This window comes from Anomalospiza imberbis, chromosome 24 (assembly GCF_031753505.1).
Source record: "Anomalospiza imberbis isolate Cuckoo-Finch-1a 21T00152 chromosome 24, ASM3175350v1, whole genome shotgun sequence".
NCBI classification, from domain to species: domain Eukaryota; kingdom Metazoa; phylum Chordata; class Aves; order Passeriformes; family Viduidae; genus Anomalospiza; species Anomalospiza imberbis.
The window spans coordinates 3,115,170-3,133,755 of record NC_089704.1 but is presented as its reverse complement, the minus strand read 5'-3'; the positions used below and the strand labels follow the sequence as shown (position 1 = coordinate 3,133,755).

The following is an 18,586-nucleotide window of genomic DNA, read 5'->3' as shown; positions in this document are numbered from 1 at the left end:
CAACATGTGTTTTTAAACATTCCCCGCATGCAAGGCTTTTGCTTGCCTGTGTCGCAGTGATTTCAATTTAAACCCTAAATAGATGTGAGTTAAATAACTTCTTGGCGTTGTCATTAAAGGCTCCTTCTCAGGTTTGTTTCTGTTTCTCCCTGAAGGTGAAAACTGCAGGAGTCCCCAGTTATCTTAATTTCACCTTGAGTGTTTTTGGCTGCAAACTTGTGGTGTTTGGCTTCGCAGGGATGATAAAATCTAAGATTTCACTTGTGAAGGCTTCACTCTGCTGAAAATCCCTGTTGAATGAGGAGTGTGGGATCAGACCCCTCATTTAGATCAATGGTTCAGGAAGAAAAAAAAAAAATAGAGATGAACTTGGAGCCTGTGAAGAAAACCTGGTTGGAAGAGGAGGGAGGAGGGGGAGAGCTGAGTTAATGGAAGAGAGATATCTCCAGCCTGGAAATGGATGAAGGGAAAGGGAACGTATCTCACTTCGTCCTCCTGGGATTAATTTTGAATATCAAACGCTTGATCTCGAGCCGTTCCTCAGGCAGCCGGTCATGTTTCTGTGAAAGCTGTATTTTGAAAAGAATTTTTCTGATGCTTTAAAACAGAGGAAAGCAAAGCAAATGACCTTATCCTGCTTTGCATTATGTCACACTCAATGATATTCTTTTGCAGTACTTGCAGATAGCTTGACACATCGAGGCAGACAGCCCCTTATTATTAAATCTGTTTGCAAATGTGCTCAGATTGCCCTTCACATCCACCCCTGGTTATGAGCGGTGGCAGCCCGTGGCTGCAAATCCCAGGTCCCCACAAACACCCACCTTCTCCCCGCCTCCCCACCGAGCTTGTCAACACTTTAGGAATTAATAAAGTGTCCTATGAGAAAAGGAAAGGGCTTTCTTCCCCCGCCTGGCAGGGATGAAGGGTAATGCCTCCTTCCTGTGGTTCTTCTCTTGCACGGCTCTCTGGGCTCCACCTGAGCTGCTGACCTTAGGAATTGCCTGTGAGTGGCACGGAGGGACCCAGTCCCTGTTCAGCTGTGTCATGTCTCCCCCCGGGTCACATCAGGCCAGCGCCGCTGCTTTCTGCGGTGGCTGAAAGCTGAATCAATAGTGCCTCACGCTGCTGAGCCGGGCTATTGCTGCAGCACAGCATGCAATCCTCTCCGCATGCTGCAAGGATCCTGCTTCCTTGCCGAAGCGAAGCAGAAAGCGAGCACTGACAAACAGACGGCCGGGGGGGGGAGAGGGATGAGAGCAATTTGGCATTTAAACCCTGAGTGGTGACAAACTCCTTGCTGTGCCTGCCCTGGAGGTACCTGGTTCTCCAGCTGGGACTTTCCTGTCCACTGAAACACCATCAGCATCTTTTCCTCTGGGGTTACTCGGGGAGAAGGAGAAAGGCTGTGCTGTTTGTTCTGATTTGCAGCCTTTCCCCGGTAAACCCTCTGTGCAAAGCACCCCCATCGTCAGCACCACCTGATTTACCTCCAGCCGTGGCAGGGATACAGGGATGCCTGGCTTCCTCGGGAGCTTGGGGGAAAAGTCCTCCCAAGAGAAAACTGAGGGAGAATTTCCTTTTCTGAATACAAGCCATTGGTAATTGGCCTCAAAGATGTATAAGGACCTGTGATTAAATCAATACCAGGCTGGCCAAAGCCACAAATGGGTCAGACTCCCAGAGGTTTTTATTTAGCCTCTATTCAGATCCTAATGGATTTTTATTCTACAAAGGGGTCTTTGGGATTTGACATTTGTGTTCACATCTGATGTTATTGCAGCACACCTGATAATCCCTGTGGTCTGTGGAATTGCTCCCTACACCACTGGGAGCTCCTGGACGAGGCTCCCAGGGCAGTTTGGGCATTTCTGCTGGGACACTCACTGTCTGTCTATTCCAGATTTCAGTGTCAGTGAATTTGTGCTTTTCCTTATGGGAGGATGAATATAAGGCACCGCGTAAACTTGTTTGGTTTTGTTTTGAAATGTTTTTCTCCTTTCTCATCCTCATGCACTTGAATGATCCACTCACAACTTTTTCATTAGGTATGGAATTGTGTTTAGGACCACATTTTTTCATTGTTATTTTCCTATTATCCTTACACACCTCTGTCTTCCCAATGCTGAAGGTGATACTGCAAGCTGAGAATGTTGTTTTCTTCCATGAAACCACCACAGTATTTTCATTTACTGTTCTCTCTCCCTTTCTCTCCATGACTTGCTTTCTTGGTCACCACTGGCTGTTGATCAGATGTTTTTGTTAAGTTATCCAGAGTGATGTGTGGGTTTTTTTCCTTTCCCTGAGTGCTTACAATTAAGTTAGAATCCATCAATGTGTATGAGTTGTTGGCAATGTTGCTTTTGATAGGCATTACCTTGTACTTGTCTGTATTAAATTTCAGCTGTCATTGTTTTCTTAATTGCCTGTGTTAGATAATGTTGAATTTCCCACAGTCCTCTCCTCCTGACTAAAATGAATAGCATTTGTATCACAAATGCTTCAAACTTGACACCTTTTTTTCTCCATGCCATTTAAAACTTCACCTTGGCTTGCCTGATTTAATTTGCTATCCATTTCTCATATTTTGAGGCATTCCTTTCTTTCCTTTCACTCTTTCTGTCCCTCTGCTTTCCTGTCAGCTTTGAGGGGGTTTCCTCTGTGGTGGGAGGGGCACACCTTGGATTTAGCTAGGATGGGTAGGGAAAGCTCCATTTTCCTAAAGGTGAAAGGGTAAAGGTGTAGCACAAGTGTTATAAACCCTTCAGGAGCTCTGGGATATGGGTTTGCGTTGTTAAAGCAGGATTTTCTCAGCCATTGTGACTCAAATCCAGCTAATCTGTGTGTGGTCTGTGTCCCCCTGGCTCTATCAATGTCATTTTTGGGATCTGCCTGATACAGGAGTGGGAGAGACGTGGTTCAGATCTGGCTTTTATTTTTCACTCTCCCACATCCCTGCTTTGTACGGATCTTGACAAGCTGCTGTTCTTCTCCAGCTGCTGTTCAGTTTCCTTGTTCAAGTGACATCCCTTCACAAGGCATCTGCAGGAAGATGGTTTTCATGTTTGGAGCCTGCTGCTTCTTCAGGGGTACTGGTTATTATTAATTAAGACATTTTTGAAGGACTAATAAATAATAACAGCTTTTCTTGAAAGTATTGTTGCCTCCCTCAAAGGACTCTGATAGATTAGAGAGGGACACTTTATTTTCTAAAAACCACACTGTGCCACATCACGTTCATCCAGATAGTTTATTATAACTTTCAAACCCCTAATTTAACAAGTTTACTTACTGCTGAAGTGAGCCTTTCAAGTCTGGAATTATCTGTTCACTTCGAAAGCATGGAATGATCATTTCCATGCCAGCAAAAATTACTGAGTGAAATTGGGTGATAATTTTAGTCTTAATTTGGTTTTCAATTTATGAAAGTTTCTCGATATTTTTAAATTATATGAAAGGATCTCCTCTATTCAGTGTTGCCCAAAATAGTCTACTGCAGCAAATTAAAGCATTTGATAACTTGGCCTTTATGAGAACCCTGTATGGCTTTTCTCCCTTTGTGACACCTCTTTGAGGAAGAACTGGATGCCACATAAACAGGTTGGCAGACCAGACCTTCAGAAGAGGCTGGAGGACCATAAAGAAGTGGAGAGACCTCTGGCATTGCTCCTGAGGCAGATGAAAGGCACAGAGAGAGTTTATGAACCCATCTGCAGGAGGAAGGCAGCAAACTTGCCAGTTCAGCGAGCTCAGTTGAATCCTTCCCAGCCAGGGTAGATCCAAAGTTAATCGCTCAGAGGACTGATGGTATTTTTATCCCTGCATTTATATTTTATGGAACCATCTGGTCCCATTAAAGCTTTCAAAGTCAGCTTAGACTGAATTGAGTTTCCCGGGAACTGAGAAGAGGAGGAGTAAGAGTAGGTGGGGTGTGGGGATGAAGGAGGTCTCATTGCAAAGCGAGCACTGACAAACAGACGGCCGGGGGGAGAGGGATGAGAGCAAATTAAATTTGGCTTTTAAACCCTGAGTGGTGACAAACTCCTTGCTGTGCCTGCCCTGGAGGTACCTGGTTCTCCAGCTGGAACTTTCTTGTCCACTGAAACACCATCAGCATCTTTTCCTCTGGGTTACTCGGAGAGAAGGAGACCTTGTAACTCTTTGTGAAAGCAGTGGTGACAACTTGAAAAATGGCTTCACCAGCAGTGAGTGCCCTTCTCAGGCAGGAGCTGTGGAGAGCTGCTCCAGGACATTAAAGTCTCCAGCTGGCTCCCATCGACCACCCCAGCCTGGTGCTGTGCACAGTGGCCCAGGGCTTCATTCCCACATTTCCACCCCTCTCTCAACAGCTTTGCAAAGGTGGGAATGATCTGCCCTCAGGAGAGGAGCTGCAGCCCTGGCAGGGACTGCTCCATGCCCGGGCCATCACTCCTGTGCTCCAGCGGTGCCAATCCTGACGGCAGAGCAGCTGCTGAGCCATCCAGACTTGGAGCTTTCCCCTCCTTGTTTCGGTGTTTGCTCACTTGGAGCCTGCCTGCCCCTTCCCTGTCCTGCATGTTGCCTTTCCAGGGTTATGGCCTGGAAAAATGGGAGCAGAGGGGCATGCACGGAATCATTTGCTTTCTGTTCAAAAGCTCTGGTGGCTTTCCCAGCTCACACCAAGCCTCGGTGGCACCCAGGAGGGTTTGGCTGGGGCAGAGTTCTGCTGTGCCCACTCCAGATGTGAATGGCTACCATGCGAATCATCTCCTTTTCAGTGTGTTCCCAACCTGTTTGGAGATGGGGAAGGAATTTGTGGGTGTTCTGGTTTTCAGGAGCACCTCATGTGTCACAGCAATTTGGGAATAGAAACCTTTTCCTTTCATCTGCAAACAAAACCGGCTCTTGTTAGATGAGGCCAATGGTTCCCTACACATCCGAAAGGCACAAGCAACCACTTTTATTGATCACCTCCAGAGAATGACTTGCATTTGCTCTGTAAATGGTCCTGCAACCCCTTGTGATTTTTTTCAAACACCCCTAACCTGAATCCATCACTTGCTGCTGCCCAAGGATCTCACAGCAGCATTGGATGGCAACTCCTTGCTCTCCAAAGGATTGGAATGAGTGTCTGAAAAGCCCCCTGAGATGCAGAAGGAGATGCTTGCAAAGGAACCTGCTGTTTCTTGGGCAGAGTGAGACTTTTGCAAACCCAGGGCACCTCCTGTTTGCAGTAAGGGATGTTTCATGGTGATAACTCGGCCCAGTTTATCGTGGTCACCATTTTTCCTCTTGCCCCCAAGTATCTCAGAGCTGCTGATAATGCCGTGGCTCTGGGACAGCTGCTCTTGAGCATGTTAGATTTGAGTGAAAAAATCATGGAAGTAATTTATTCATTGAATTCACCAGTCTCAGGCTTGGGGCATGTCTGCTGGGCAAGTTGTTATTTCCTTGAATTTATTAGTCATGGAGTAATATGCCAATATACATTGAGGCTTCTGTGTCAGAAAACATTTGTAATTCTGAAATCAGGGCTGGCTGGTGAGCTCAGAGAGGCAGATGAGGGGTGAGGTCCTCCCCTGGGAGGCTGCCCTGAGTTTTTTGGGGAAAACATCCTTTGGAAAACTCTTTGCTGAACCACCCTGCCCTCGCAGCCCTTCTCTGTTGGGTGTGTGGGGGGGGTTGGGTTTGGGAGAGGGGCTGAAGCTGTTAATAGCCCTAAACTACCGTGTGCACAGGGCTTTTCATTCACCCTCTGCTCCTCAAGGGCTGGGGGAATTGGAGCTCCTGTTATTATTTAAGTGGTTCTCCAGCTGCTCCTTCTCATCCTGTCGTCTCCTTGCCTGTCTTTGATTAATGACTGGACCATCCATTCCAGTGCTTCCCTCTCTCCTTCACTTAATTCCCTATTTTTTCCCTACTTTCCCCTCCACTTTTGTTTTTTTCCTCACACAAACTGCTGATCTAAATGTTCAAAATAAATTATGCTGAATAATGGATGAAGGCAGCTGCATAATTTATGGTGCCACAGGGTGAGGCGAAGCCCTGCGTGCTCTTCCTCTGCTTTGTGCCCCCTGTGCCATCCCCTGCTCTTTCTCCGAGCAAACTGAGGTGGTGGTGGCACCAGGTTTGCTGGTGGCTGCTCTTCAGGTCCCACTTTCAGTCAGAGAAGGGATTCAATATCGCAGGATTCTGCACCCAGGGGTGTTGTGACCATGGGAGATGAGAGGTGCTGAGTTCAGCCCATCAAAGGTAGTCCCTGCCTCCTGGGGCAGAGATAATGGGCTTAATTAGTTATCCCATGATGTTCCCCTCCTGCCTTTCTGCAACAGGATGGTGCTGCTGGAAAAGGCTTTAAAATCAAATGGAAAGGGTGGATTTCTTCCTTTTGGGGTCTTGCTTTGCCCCAAGTGTAAGTATATGAGAAAGTCTGGTGTTGGTTAGAGTGATTCATTCTGGCAGTCTGAGGCAATTTCTTCTGACTTTTATATTATATTCAGAATTTCTCTCCATAAGGATATCAGATATAATTATAATATGTTGAAATGAAGTACTTCAACCTTATCAAAAATAACATTTTGATAATTTTTCGCTGAAAATGTCAACACAATCAATAGGTTCTTGCAAATGTTTTCATTTCATTAAACTCAGCAGATTGTTCTGCTGGCATGTTTTAACCCACACTAAATATCCTTTTTTCCATATTGGGATGAACTTAGATAATAAGGTTACCTTTACAAAGCCACATGGTGATGAAGTAGAGCTTTTTAGCAGCAGCCCTCCATGTTCCTTATAAAAGGATGAAAGAGTGGCAGAGATGACTGAGACAGCGAGGGAAAGAAAAAAGGAGAGATGGAGAGGCATAATTTTTCCCTCTCCAGGTTTATTATCCCATCTGTTTGCCACTGTCTTTCACTGATGTCTTGTCCGTCAGCCACTAAAACCTAATTCTGTAAGAAATAAATACAACTTGAGTAAATTAAGTGAAAAGGCTGCACAGAACCCAATTACTCTCTGTCCCCCTGACGCTCGGGAACAGAGTTCATTTCCCTGTAATGAACAATGTGCTGAGTGACAGCCTGGCAAAATGAGCCGTGGTTTCATCCAGGGGCAAATGTGAGGATATGGAGTAGTTAGGGATGGTTCTGTCCGTGGAGGTGGAGATGTAGGGATGCAGGAGCCTTCCCCTGGGAGACTCCAGCTCCTCTGTCTGGCTTCCCAAGAGAGATCACCTTTGTGGAAACCATTTGTTGGTAAAACTGGGAGGAGCAGAGGTGGTTAAAGGTACCCCAGTGTTTCCTTTCAGTGTCTCCCGGTTTCATTTGCTTGAAGGTCTCAGTGTTGTGCAGGCAGAGCCATCCCCTGCTGGGAGAGAAGTTCAGGACCATGGCAGACATTTGCAGCCTCTGGAAGGAGTTCAAAAAGAGGTAAACCCAAATGTATGTGGGATCTGTAAAGTGGTGAGGCTGAGGAATTAACCTGGGACTCAGGACTCAGCCCTGCTCTGTCGCAGCCCTGACTGCGTGACCTTCAGCAAATGGCTTTACAGTCTGCCTCTCTCTTCCCCAGCAGCACATCATTTTGTTCACTCCTCTCCTCTGATTGCAGGCAGCTTTGGTAAAAGATTTTGTTCCTCTGTGTGTATTGAACTTGGCACAAAAGCTGCTCGTTCCAGCTGTTGCTGTAATGCATGTGGGGAGCTTTGTGAGGAGTGCTAGAGTAGGGCAGGAGGGAGCCTGCAACCTCCGCTTGGTTTTTCTTCTGTGCTTGTAGGACTAAACCCAAGAGCTTAAGTCAAGCAGAGGTGAGAGAGTGTGCTGGCATTAAGATTTCATAGAGAAGTGGACGGGGTGCCAATCTCGTGTAACACAGGGATCAATGCAGTTGCTGTGACACTACTTATGCAGAGTTGATGGTGTCTGCTGTTACCATAAATGAGGATGAGCAAATTTTGCCTGTTCTCTTCGCCTCTTTGCATACACAGACTTCTTCATACAGCTTCCTGAATGTTCCTGTGGCTCCACAGGGATTACCCAGGATACTGGACTAGAAACTTACGGCTAGTTTTAAGCTGGGGCTGCCTGTGGCGAGGCTGAGCCAGCACAGCTTGTTTGCAGGAGCCATTGTGGTGCAGTGGGTAATGACTGCTCGGGAGAAGGAACTTGCAGTGCTTTATTATGCGGAATATCCAGGCGGTGACAGACAGCTGCTGCTGCTCTGTGCAGTATTATACCCCCATAATCAATATCGGGAGGAGGAATGGCTGGGCAACCTGTTCCCTATTATGGGCACTTAAGCAATGCTTGGGTTGACAAAGAACCTTGTACCAACTGCAGGCAGCACATGTTCAACATGCTCCTCATATATCAGCGAGCGATCCAGCCAAAAGCCCAGATGCTCTTGACAGCTAACTTTGGAGAGGAGCTGGTGACAAAGCAGCCTTTCAAACACAGGAACTTCCTTTTCCTCTGGATACTTGGGGATCAGCTTTGCCTGAGCCTTGAAACCCAGAGCAGGGAGACTGATGGTGGTGTGCAATTAAGTCCCTAAATATCACCCAAGCAGGCAGCTGGAGCGCTGAGATCTGATGTCAGGTGTGAAGGACCTGGAGCCAGGACTGCTGGGTTGTTTCTCTGGCACTGCCACTGATTCATTTTGACTTTGAGCAAGTCATTTAACCGCTCAGTAATTAATGCTATTCATATAGCTAAATTGAGTACTGCTAGGTACGTGAGCTCTCGCTGCAGGCACACTGTGGCCATTCAAAAAAATCACAGCAACACCTAGAAAAGAAGAGAAGGTGTTTGATTTCAAAGCGTCCTGGGCTGCCACTTGAATCCTTCTCATCATGTACCTAAAAAGGGCCTGTAGCAGATCTCTGAAAGGCTCCACTTCCTTACTGCAGGAAGGAGTGATACCCACGGGCCAGAGCTGGGAAATCCAACACCTACCTCAGCAAATAAGTGTTAATGAAGTTCACAGGGAGTCCGGGAGGGATGGTAGTAGGAAACAGCAGATGATTCCTGCTATTTTAGCATTGTTCTCCTCCCTGAGCCGCTGGTTTCAAGCTGGCACAGCAGCCCCATTACCTTGGAGCCCATGCTGACGTGACCTCCTGCTCTCCTGGTCCATGCCTGTCTAACCGAGGAGCTGCTGGAGTCAGTCAGAGCCAAGTGTTTGCAAGCAGGGCCCGTGCCTGGTGCTGAGTGTTTTTATTAGCTCAGTACAAACTGCAGCAGAGCACTTATTGATTCCTGTGATCCACTGCCCTCACTAACATCATTTGTAAACTTTTGGGGAAGCAGGAGTGGTAGCAAAGGCTGCTGCATGATCCCAGTCACTGGGGCATTCAAATTACCTTTACTGAGTGAAGTATTTGCTGTCTAAGACTCCAGGCTTGGCTGGTGGGTCAGGAAGGGCTTGGAAAGCAGTGAGTGAGTACAAGGAGCTGCAGACTCTGTCTTTGCCCTCGACCCAAGACACGTGGCTTTGCCCAGGGGTTGGAGGCCATGTGCATGCTGCTTAATCTCTGTGTTACAAGGCAAAATGAGAGACCTCCTGTGTTTTTATCTGCCCTGCCTTGATGTAACGCTGCCTGGAGAGGCTTTCTTGCGCTCACTGTAAGTAAAATGACAGATCTTTGGACCTTTAGCTGCAGGGCTTTGCTCAAATTCCCCTGTACTTATTCTTGTTCCTGGCAGACCCCTGTAATTGCACTGCGTCTCTCTGTATTTATGCAGATATATTATATATCAATCTGCTACCAAGTGCATCAATTTCTTGACTAAACCTGCTGTTTGGTAGTCCATTAAAGATGTTTTGTTGACCAGACGTGGCTCCAAAAGGGAAGAGTTCCCCCTTTTCAGCTGTTGTGGGTGTGGGTGAGGGATGTGAGTGAGCTGGGATGGAAATATCTGCGGTTCTGCATGCACACAAAATGACTTCTGGGAAGCTGGGATAAGCATCTCGTTCCTTCAGCTTTTGAAAATGACAGATCTCTATCATTCAGAGGAGTTTTTCACCTAAATAGTGGCAGTAGATCCACAGGGTCCTCTGGGGGAGCAATGGACTTACTGCAAAGTCAGGACAGTTTAACTGGAATTTACAAACCCACCTGGGATTTTGGGTTCGTGCTTCGTTTGAATGGGAATTAAATATTCCACGTTCCCCAGAGGGCTTAGAAAGTTTTGCTGTGTATTTTCCAAAAGGAGGTTTTACAAAAACGTGGAAAACCACCAGTAAAATGTGTTTTGCCACAAAAAACCCAGAGAATTTTGGATTGCTGGCTTTTAACTTATTAGCAGCTCTGAGATGTTGTGGCCCAACAGAGGAAATAAAACTCCAGTTATCCCCCTCAGTGCAACTTTTACCTTCTAAAGAGATGTCAAATTGTCCAGTACAATTTAAGAACACATAAATCCATGTGTATTTATTTTTTCCTTGCTACATCTGGAGTAAAACTATTTAGATCATGGGACAACATGTACTTTTTGAGATGCTAAATTGCATTTAGAGGGAGGAGCTAGGGAAAGGAAGAAGGGGAAAAGTGGTAGCAGAGATAGAGCCTGTGAATTAGCTGCACTGGAGGGAACAATCTGGGCTACTGACTCATCCTTATTAGCCACACATCAACTTTCTGTCCCCAAGGCCACACTGCCAGGCCCTTTCCATAGTGTTTTCTTCAAATATACCTTCCTGTGCCTCCAGTCTCTCCCCTGGCTGGAGGTGTTGATGTCTGGAGGAGTAATTACTCCAGGGGTAACGCTGGACTCTGAGATGGACTAGGAACCACTGTCTTGCCTCTGGTCCTGCCCTCCATGGGGAAATTTTAAGCGTGTCGGAGTGATGGCTTTGCACAAATTCCCAGCTGACGGGATGCGTGTTTGGGCTGCCTGGATGGTTGGGAATTCATTAGGAACTTTTGTGTTTGCAGCTGTCTCTCGGATTATATCTTTATTGATCCTGCCTGCCCATGGCCAATGGGAAATATGTGGAAATGATGAAGCTCTTCTGAAGGGGAGTTCATAATCTTGCTCAAACAAAGCCAGGCCCCGAGAGAGAGGGATGAATGGCCTGTGTGTAGCCTATTTTGAAATGATATGGCTATCACATCTTGTTCCCCTCCTTGTTTTACTGGGATAACATTCAATTACCCCTGCCAACAGCAGCTTCCCCTAAGGGTTGTTGAGAAAGCTAATTGCTTGCCCCATTTACTCCAAATGAGAAATACAAGGCAGCTCTGAGGCTGTGTGGGGCCAAGAGGATCACTGGGAATGGCACCAGTTTTAGGACTGCACAGGTCCCCTAAAGACCTGGTGTCCTGAGGAGGTTGTGGAGCTGGAGGTCAGCCTTGAGCCCAGCTCTGCCATGGTTTTGCTGCTTCACCACAGGAAATTCACTTCATTTTGTGCCAGGGTCTGAGAGAAAGGCCATGGATGCTGTCTGGGAGATCAGGGAAATGCCAAGTTAAGCTGGTGTTTGTGCTTCCTAAGCAAGCAGTGAGTGGCCCTTCCTGGGTCTTGCTCTGGGGGCACATAGGAGGGTGAGTTGGTGGCTCTGTGGAGTGCAGAGGATTATTTGGGCTCTGCTGCCCTCCCTGCCAGGGCTGCACAGCCAGTGCCAGTATCAGCATCTTCAGCAGGGAAGCTTCTTGGCAGCCTATGTTGTTCTGAGTGAGCCTGGGCAGAGCTGTCAGCAGGTAACAGTTTTCACTCGCTATTTTGTGCAGCACCCCAGAGAGGCAGAACCCGAGCAGCCCTCTATCAATTCCTGACAGCACCTTCCTGCTTGTACACCCGAGCAAGGAGACAACTTGTGAGACATCTGCACTTAGCCCCTGCCAAAGCCAAGCACCGGAGAAGTCCCTGATGTATTTAGAGAAACACACTGTCTTGCTGTGTCTGCTTTGGAGAAACCTTGCTAATCCTTCCTGAAAAGCCCAAAGGGGGATCCAAAGTAGCTTTTCATTAGCCAGACAAGCCCTACAAGTTCCCCAGCAAAACACATACAAGAGAGGGATGCTGCTGCAGGTGGAGTGACAGAGGGGAGGGGAGGAATGTGCTGGGCAGGGAGAGGGATGTGAGTGCCAGCATCATATCAGGAAAGGACTGGAAGATTTGGAAGAGGCTTGGAGGCTTTAGGAAGAACTGAAAGCTTTGCATTGCAGGGAGGGGTGAGAAAAAGTGGGGTTCCTCCCTGGGACTGCACCACCTTTCGGGTATCCCCTGGGGCTGTGAACCTTGGCCAGAGGTACCTGCTCTTTTCCCACTGGAAGAAGGCTTATTCCCAGACTCCCTAATAATGGATAGCCTTTGCTGCTGCCTGCAGTCAGGGCTGCCTGGCATGTTTCTCTATGCATGTGCAAACAAGCTATCCCTGACACAGCGCCTTTATGGCAGAATAACTCCATCCCTCGCACTGGGCTGTGCTGTTTTCTTGCTGAGCCAGTACAGCTCGTACAGGAACTGTGTGTACACAAGCCCAGAATGTGTGGAAAGCACTTATTTAGACTTCCTGCTGCATTAGAAAAGGGATGGGAGTTCATTTCTCAGTGGGGCTGGCTGATCCAGCAGGGATGGGGGTCTACAGTCAGGACCTGGGACGAGTGCAAACTGCAAGGTCATTAATGCTGCTGTGCCCATGTAAATACTCTGCTGCTGCTTTGCCTCGTTCCTGCTGAGCATCCATCCCTGAGCCGCTGTCTCTGCCTTTCCCTGTCTCTCCCAGCAGCAGAGCCCAGAGCTGCAGCGGGTTAGATCCCACCTGGGATCAGGCTAATACGTGGTGCTAACAGGTTGTCAGCTCTGGGCCTGTAAGGGGATGTGTTTCCCAGGCTGTGGGAGCTAAATCCGGGTGGACGTGACTTGCATGTCCACAATTCCCCTCTTGAGTTGCAAGACTTGCAGGAGCTGAGAGTGCTCTGGTGATATCTGCAGGCATGGCAGAAAATCGTTTTCAGTGGTGGAAAGTGACTTTGCTGTATGGATAAAATCTCGTGAAATTACTCTGGGCTAAGAACAATTTGTTTCAGTCTCCATCTCCCAAGATACTGATGTTGGAAATGTCCAGATTTGCCAGACCTTCTGTCTGTGCACCCATTTGGAATGCTGCGTTTGGGTGTTTTTCTGTTGTTTTGCCTGGGTGTGCTTGGGGTCTCAGGGAGAGAAGTTCCACTAAAGCAGATAAAGAACTTTAAATAATAAGCACCTGCCAAAGTATCAGGAAAATACCTGGGTGAAATTAAATTCCTGATAAAGAATTGGGTGCATGAGTGCATATATGAGAGCATCTAGATGTATAAGTGTCACTTTGGTGACATGGTGCAAGTGTTCAAACCTGCCCTTCATATGCAGAGGACTGACACAGGCAGAGGAACTCAGAACTCAGGAGCAATATTAATTTAGATGGCTCTCCTTCCCATTCCAGGCCTGTTGTTATGGTGCTGTTTGTGTGTAATAAAAGGCCTTTCAGTGCTGGGGGAAATCAAATAATCCTACGCAAATGTGAAGGCGTTTGGATGGTGATTGTCCTAATGAAATTGGTGATTCAGCTCTGGCTCTGTGTGTCCCCTTTCCTCCTCTTAAGGTGCTTTTTGCCAGCCTGTGGATTGATAGATTGATGCCAGAGTGCCTTTGTTATCAGGAGCTTGTCATTAAGGGTTTGTGCATTGCTTAGAATTGAGACTAACCTGGGCTTTTCTGGCTGGGGGATATTTTGGGAAAGATTTATGAATTTTATGAGATGGACTTAAGTAGTAGATAGTGAAGGCTTTGGGATGGTAAAAGAGTATTTATCTTGAAAATAGGAAAATATTATGAACCTTGACATCTCTTTCACTCCAGAGGCAGCCTGTGAACTCTTAGAGCTGGAAAATTACATGGAGAATGTGCCACAGGGCAGTGTTTTCTATACTCTGTCGTGCCTCTTCCTATCTTACACCCTCTCCTGGCTTGACAGGGCAGAAAAGACTGTGAAGGAGAGCAAAATGAATTTTCTGGGTTAAGGGAGTTCCAGCTCTCCTTCCTCCCTTCCCACCAGCCCTGCCTGTGTCAGTGTCCTTGGCCCGGGCAGTGGGAGAGGGGATGCTCTGGCAGCCCTGGGCACTGGGATGCTGGTCCAGTCAGGTGTACCTGATGGTTCCCAGTCCCAGATACTTGGGAGACAGGTGCCCAGGGCCTGGGATGATCTCTTGCCTGGAAAGGGTTTTGTCTGCACATCTCAGTCAGTCAGTGATTGATTTGTGTGCCAAAGCAGAAGCGTTTAGAGCCCCACTGCGTTTTGATCTCTCCTGATAAAACGAGGAGCTTCCTTGTGGGTCTCCTCCTGCTCTGAATTCTGTGAAGACCCATTTCAGCTCCTCCGTCATCGCAGAGCTCAAACCAGCCTTGTCAGAGGCAAGGGGGATAAAAAGCCACAGACCTCTCTTGTTAGAGACATGCTTCTCTGGCTTTCCTGAGGGCTCGGGGACTGCATTACCAACACTCTCCAAGAAGCAAATGCACTTTGTACAAACCATTTAACCTCTCCGTGCCTCTGTTTACCCTTTTAAAAAGGTGTAATACCCACAGAGATGCTGTGAGGATCAATTACTGTTTCTGTATTCTGAGATCCCTGGATAAAAGGGTAGAGAATTATCCTTGCCGGTCTGCCTCAAATATTGTTTTCATTAAGATTAACACTCTTCAGTAAACAGAACCGTTCAAGCTGTATTAGGTGTTTAATAAGTAATATGGAGTTGTTATCCATCACCGTGTCTTTTCAGAGCGAGCTGCCAGGGAATGCTCAGTTATAGGGCTGTGGAAGTGAAGCATCCTGCTCTAATTGCTCGTTTGATTAGCAGCACTTAGGGTTACGTGAGGATGATCGGGTGAACATCATCAAAATTCCTCATCTCAAGGGCGTAGAAGCAACAGGAGACATGGGAACTACATCAGCATGATTGTCGAGACTAAGATACAGAAACTCCACTCTGTCTTGCAGGCAGCCTCCAAAATCAGGGGAGAGGCAGCTTAGGGCAGATGGGGGGACCGGCAGAGGCCTGCAAATCCTGGTAAATCTTGCCAAATCTATAAAAAGTTTAAATAAATTAATCAGGTGGTATGGTTTCCCATTGCCTATAGGCAGTACCTCTGCATCCTTGGCATGTGGTTATGGAATCAGGGCTGCTTTACATGGAGCACTTGGGCTCCACCAGAAATGGGGAGTCCTGTGGAGCTCCACTCCCACTCCCCATCCCTGAACTCTGTGGGGATGGTACACTTCACAAAAGGAGGATTTCCTGACCTGAGGTATCAACTACTCCTTAAATTCTCCTTCTATTTAGCTGTTTCACTTGCTCCCAGACCCTTCCGGGTGGGCGCCTCTCAGATCTCCTCACCTTTGGTCACTATTGTTGCAGCCCTGACCATGGGAACAGGTCTCTGTCTGCCCCATATTTTTGGCTTTTTTTTTTACCCACATGTGGCTGGCAGGAGCTGGAGAGCTGAAGAGAAATAGAGTTTTAAAAGCCAACAGCCAGAACTGGGTCCTCAGCTAGGTCAAGTAGTGTGCTGATTTACACTGGCTGAGGTTCTGGCCCATAATCTTTTGTGCTCTGTCATAAATATTACATTGATTTAAAATGAATAGATCTGTCTCAAACTTGGCTGAGCCTTCAGTGTAAATAATGCAACCTTTGGAAGTCCACTTCCATGTTGTCCTTGCTGCCTGTGAGGACATAACTCTGTCCTAACACTTTGCTAACAGAAGGGGTTTTCCTTGCCTCCAATTTTGCTCAAATTTGGAGGAATTTCTTTCCAGTGGGCTGGACTAGGATGCTAGCAGACCTTGGTACATCTGGTTTAAAGATGCTATCTTATTCCCTCTGCTCAGGAAAAAGCAGTGCTAGAGCTTCAGGGTCAGTTGTGCTGGGGCATGTTCATAGTTGTTGATGGCAAATGTTGGACACTGATTTTGTCGTGTGCAAGCCTGGAAGTGATGGAGACATCACATCTTTGATTCCCAGAATGCCTGAAATTATCCACCTTGGAAACTCAGACAGCTTTTAGCCAAGACTGAACGTGAATAACACATATGAAAACCAGTTCAGTTTGTGAGGAATTACCTTAGTCTGAAAGCATGCCCTGACCCAATTTGGGTGCTGCAGGCCTGTCTGTGGCTTGAAGAATGGATGGCATTCCCAAACTGTTCAGAGCCATCTCTGCTGCACTCCAAGGCAGGCGTGAAATGACAGTGCCTGTAAGCCCTTGGCTTCATGTCTCTTCCCCGGGGAGGTGTGTTCTGAGTTAGCAGTGCCTCGGAGTGCTGCTCCCTGCTAAGTCCTGAGGAAATCCCATTCTGCCCACCAGCCAGAAAAGGAGTCTGCAGGATTTCTACCAGCCTGGAAATAATGGGAGAGTAACACCAATTAAGAGGACAGGCTCAGTCCGACTCCTGCTGTTCCGCGGAGGAGATCAAGGCCGGTTCGTCGTCGTTTGAAGAGTGGCCTTTGAGGAAATTGTCAGTGAAGATGTTCTGAAACCGCTCCAAACGTTGCAAGTTGCTGCTGCTCGGATACATAGCAGGAGAGTGGAGTCTCCTCTGAAGAGGAACTGGCGGGGAGTCTGGGGAAGGGCAGCAGAACCAGAGCCCCTTGGGAGGGCAGTGGGAACCGACTCCCAGGATGCGAAGGTTAAAGCAGGTGAGAGCAAAGGTGAAGAGGGAAGAGGTTGAAGCAGGAGTTTGTGGGACTGGAGCAGGAAGAGCAAGGCTGTTCTTTGCCTTGAGCTGGGGGTGAAAAGAGAAGAGCAGCATTTTTCCCCTAGGATTATCTCCTTCCTTATAGCCCCAAACTTCCGGAGAGGGGTGAAGCATGCGGAAGGACAATAGGATGGTACAGGTGCTCAGATAGCTTTGCCTCAGGCTGGTAGTCCAGTACAGAGCCAGAATTTAGCTGGGGCATTGCATGGTGAAAGCTCTCTGGGAAGAGAAGTGTTGTAGGAACATTGCCATCACATCGGTCTCTCTTCAGTGAGGGCCCATGAGCAGTTTTGGCTTTTGGGCTGACAGCATCCTGGCACAGTGTCCTTAGCTGGGCCTCTCCAGTGCTGTGTTGAGGGATGGAGCATGTGAGTGAATCCACAGGGTTTTGTCCGTGACACAGTGACCCAGCAGGCACAGCTGTCCCTAGGCTACCAAGCCATCTTCCCACCTTCTCCGTCACCCAAGCTGTGAGGTTTCAGGAAGGGGCTCCTCGGGCAGAGTGTCAACCTCCAGCCCCTGTGGTTTACAACCTTCTGGCTTGGATGAGGCTGCCTGGAGCTCCTCGGGTTCAGCAGATTTTTTACAGTCTGTTTTCTGCCTCTGCAGTGCCAGAGCAGCTTGATCTTCCACTGCTCCAGCAAACTCCTGCCAGCCCCTGGGGAGCAAAGAGCCCAAATCCTCCAACCCAGCACCTGGCACTGATCACCACCAGGATTTGGCTGCTCTGAACAAAGCCATGCATTTCACAGGAAGCTTTATCTGAGCTCCCTTTGATGCTAACCAGGCTGCACCAGGTTAAGCTATTGAACTGCCTGTGTCAGCTCCTGGCTCTGGGATCTGGCAGAGGGAATGTTCTTGAAGGACAAGAGCAATGGCCATGTGCATCAGTGTCTGGTATCTCTGCACCTCTGACCCAGTGATTTATTTAAACCTTTGTTACGGAGGAGGCCAAGCCCAAAATATGGCTCCAGCCCTCTGCAGGACTGAATTAAACATGTACCATTGCTTCTTGCAGGCTCTTGCTAATTTTTTGTGCAGGGAGGGAGGAGGGAGAGCTCAAACAGATGGCCCAAGTATCACTCTTGCTGTCTCCTACCTCCTTCCTAAATAAATGAGTGGTTCAGAGAGAAGTTTGGAGGGTGTAATGTGCTTTCAGGGAGGACACTTTCCAGGCAAGGCTGAGGCTAAGGCTGCTGGGTCAGTGCGGATGTTGCTCCTACACCCTCTTCTCTTGAGACACCAGTTAATTTATGCAGCACTTGATCAGACTCTCATTACTGGAGATTCAGCAGGGACAGCTAGCATGGGTATTATTTTATTTCCTTGCTCCATGTTCATTTAGTTCAGTAATTTCTTTCCCCCAGGAAAGTGTGGCTCAGATGAAGCATCTGGATTTTCAATAAGGTCCATCTTTATTTTAAGGTGGCAACAGGCATTTGGTTTTCCTGTGAAAAACAACCCCATCACCCCCCATTTTAAAGGACAGAGGTTTTTTTATATATTGATGCTGGATTCTGTTGCTGAGAGCAATATGTGGATCACAGGGAGTCTCTACCATGTTGGGAAGGTGTTCAAAAGTATCTTCCATCAAACAGGTCCGTGACCAAAGAACATCGGTGGCCATGCCCTGGGGTGGCAGGTGGGTGTAACCATTATATCCAGGGGTTTTGGCAGAGGAGAAGAGGTCAGGCTTGGTCAAGTCCCATGGAGATCTCTTTGGATAGGGCCTGGCTGTGTACCCTCCTGGCCATCCCTCCTGCCTGGAGCCTGCTGGATTGTCCAGAGGAGCGTGGAGGCAGAGGCGATGCAGGGAGGGACAGCAGCTGCCGGTGGAAGAGAAAATGCTGACATAAATTAATCAAACGAG

At 47.8% G+C, this 18,586-nt stretch overlaps 1 protein-coding gene across 3 annotated transcripts in view; it reads left to right on the top strand.

Moving 5' to 3' along the window:
* The window catches only part of LOC137462055 (opioid-binding protein/cell adhesion molecule homolog), a 342,323-nt gene that overhangs the window by 138,526 nt on the left and 185,211 nt on the right, over nucleotides 1-18,586 (top strand). The gene's annotated exons all lie outside the window — the stretch shown is intronic.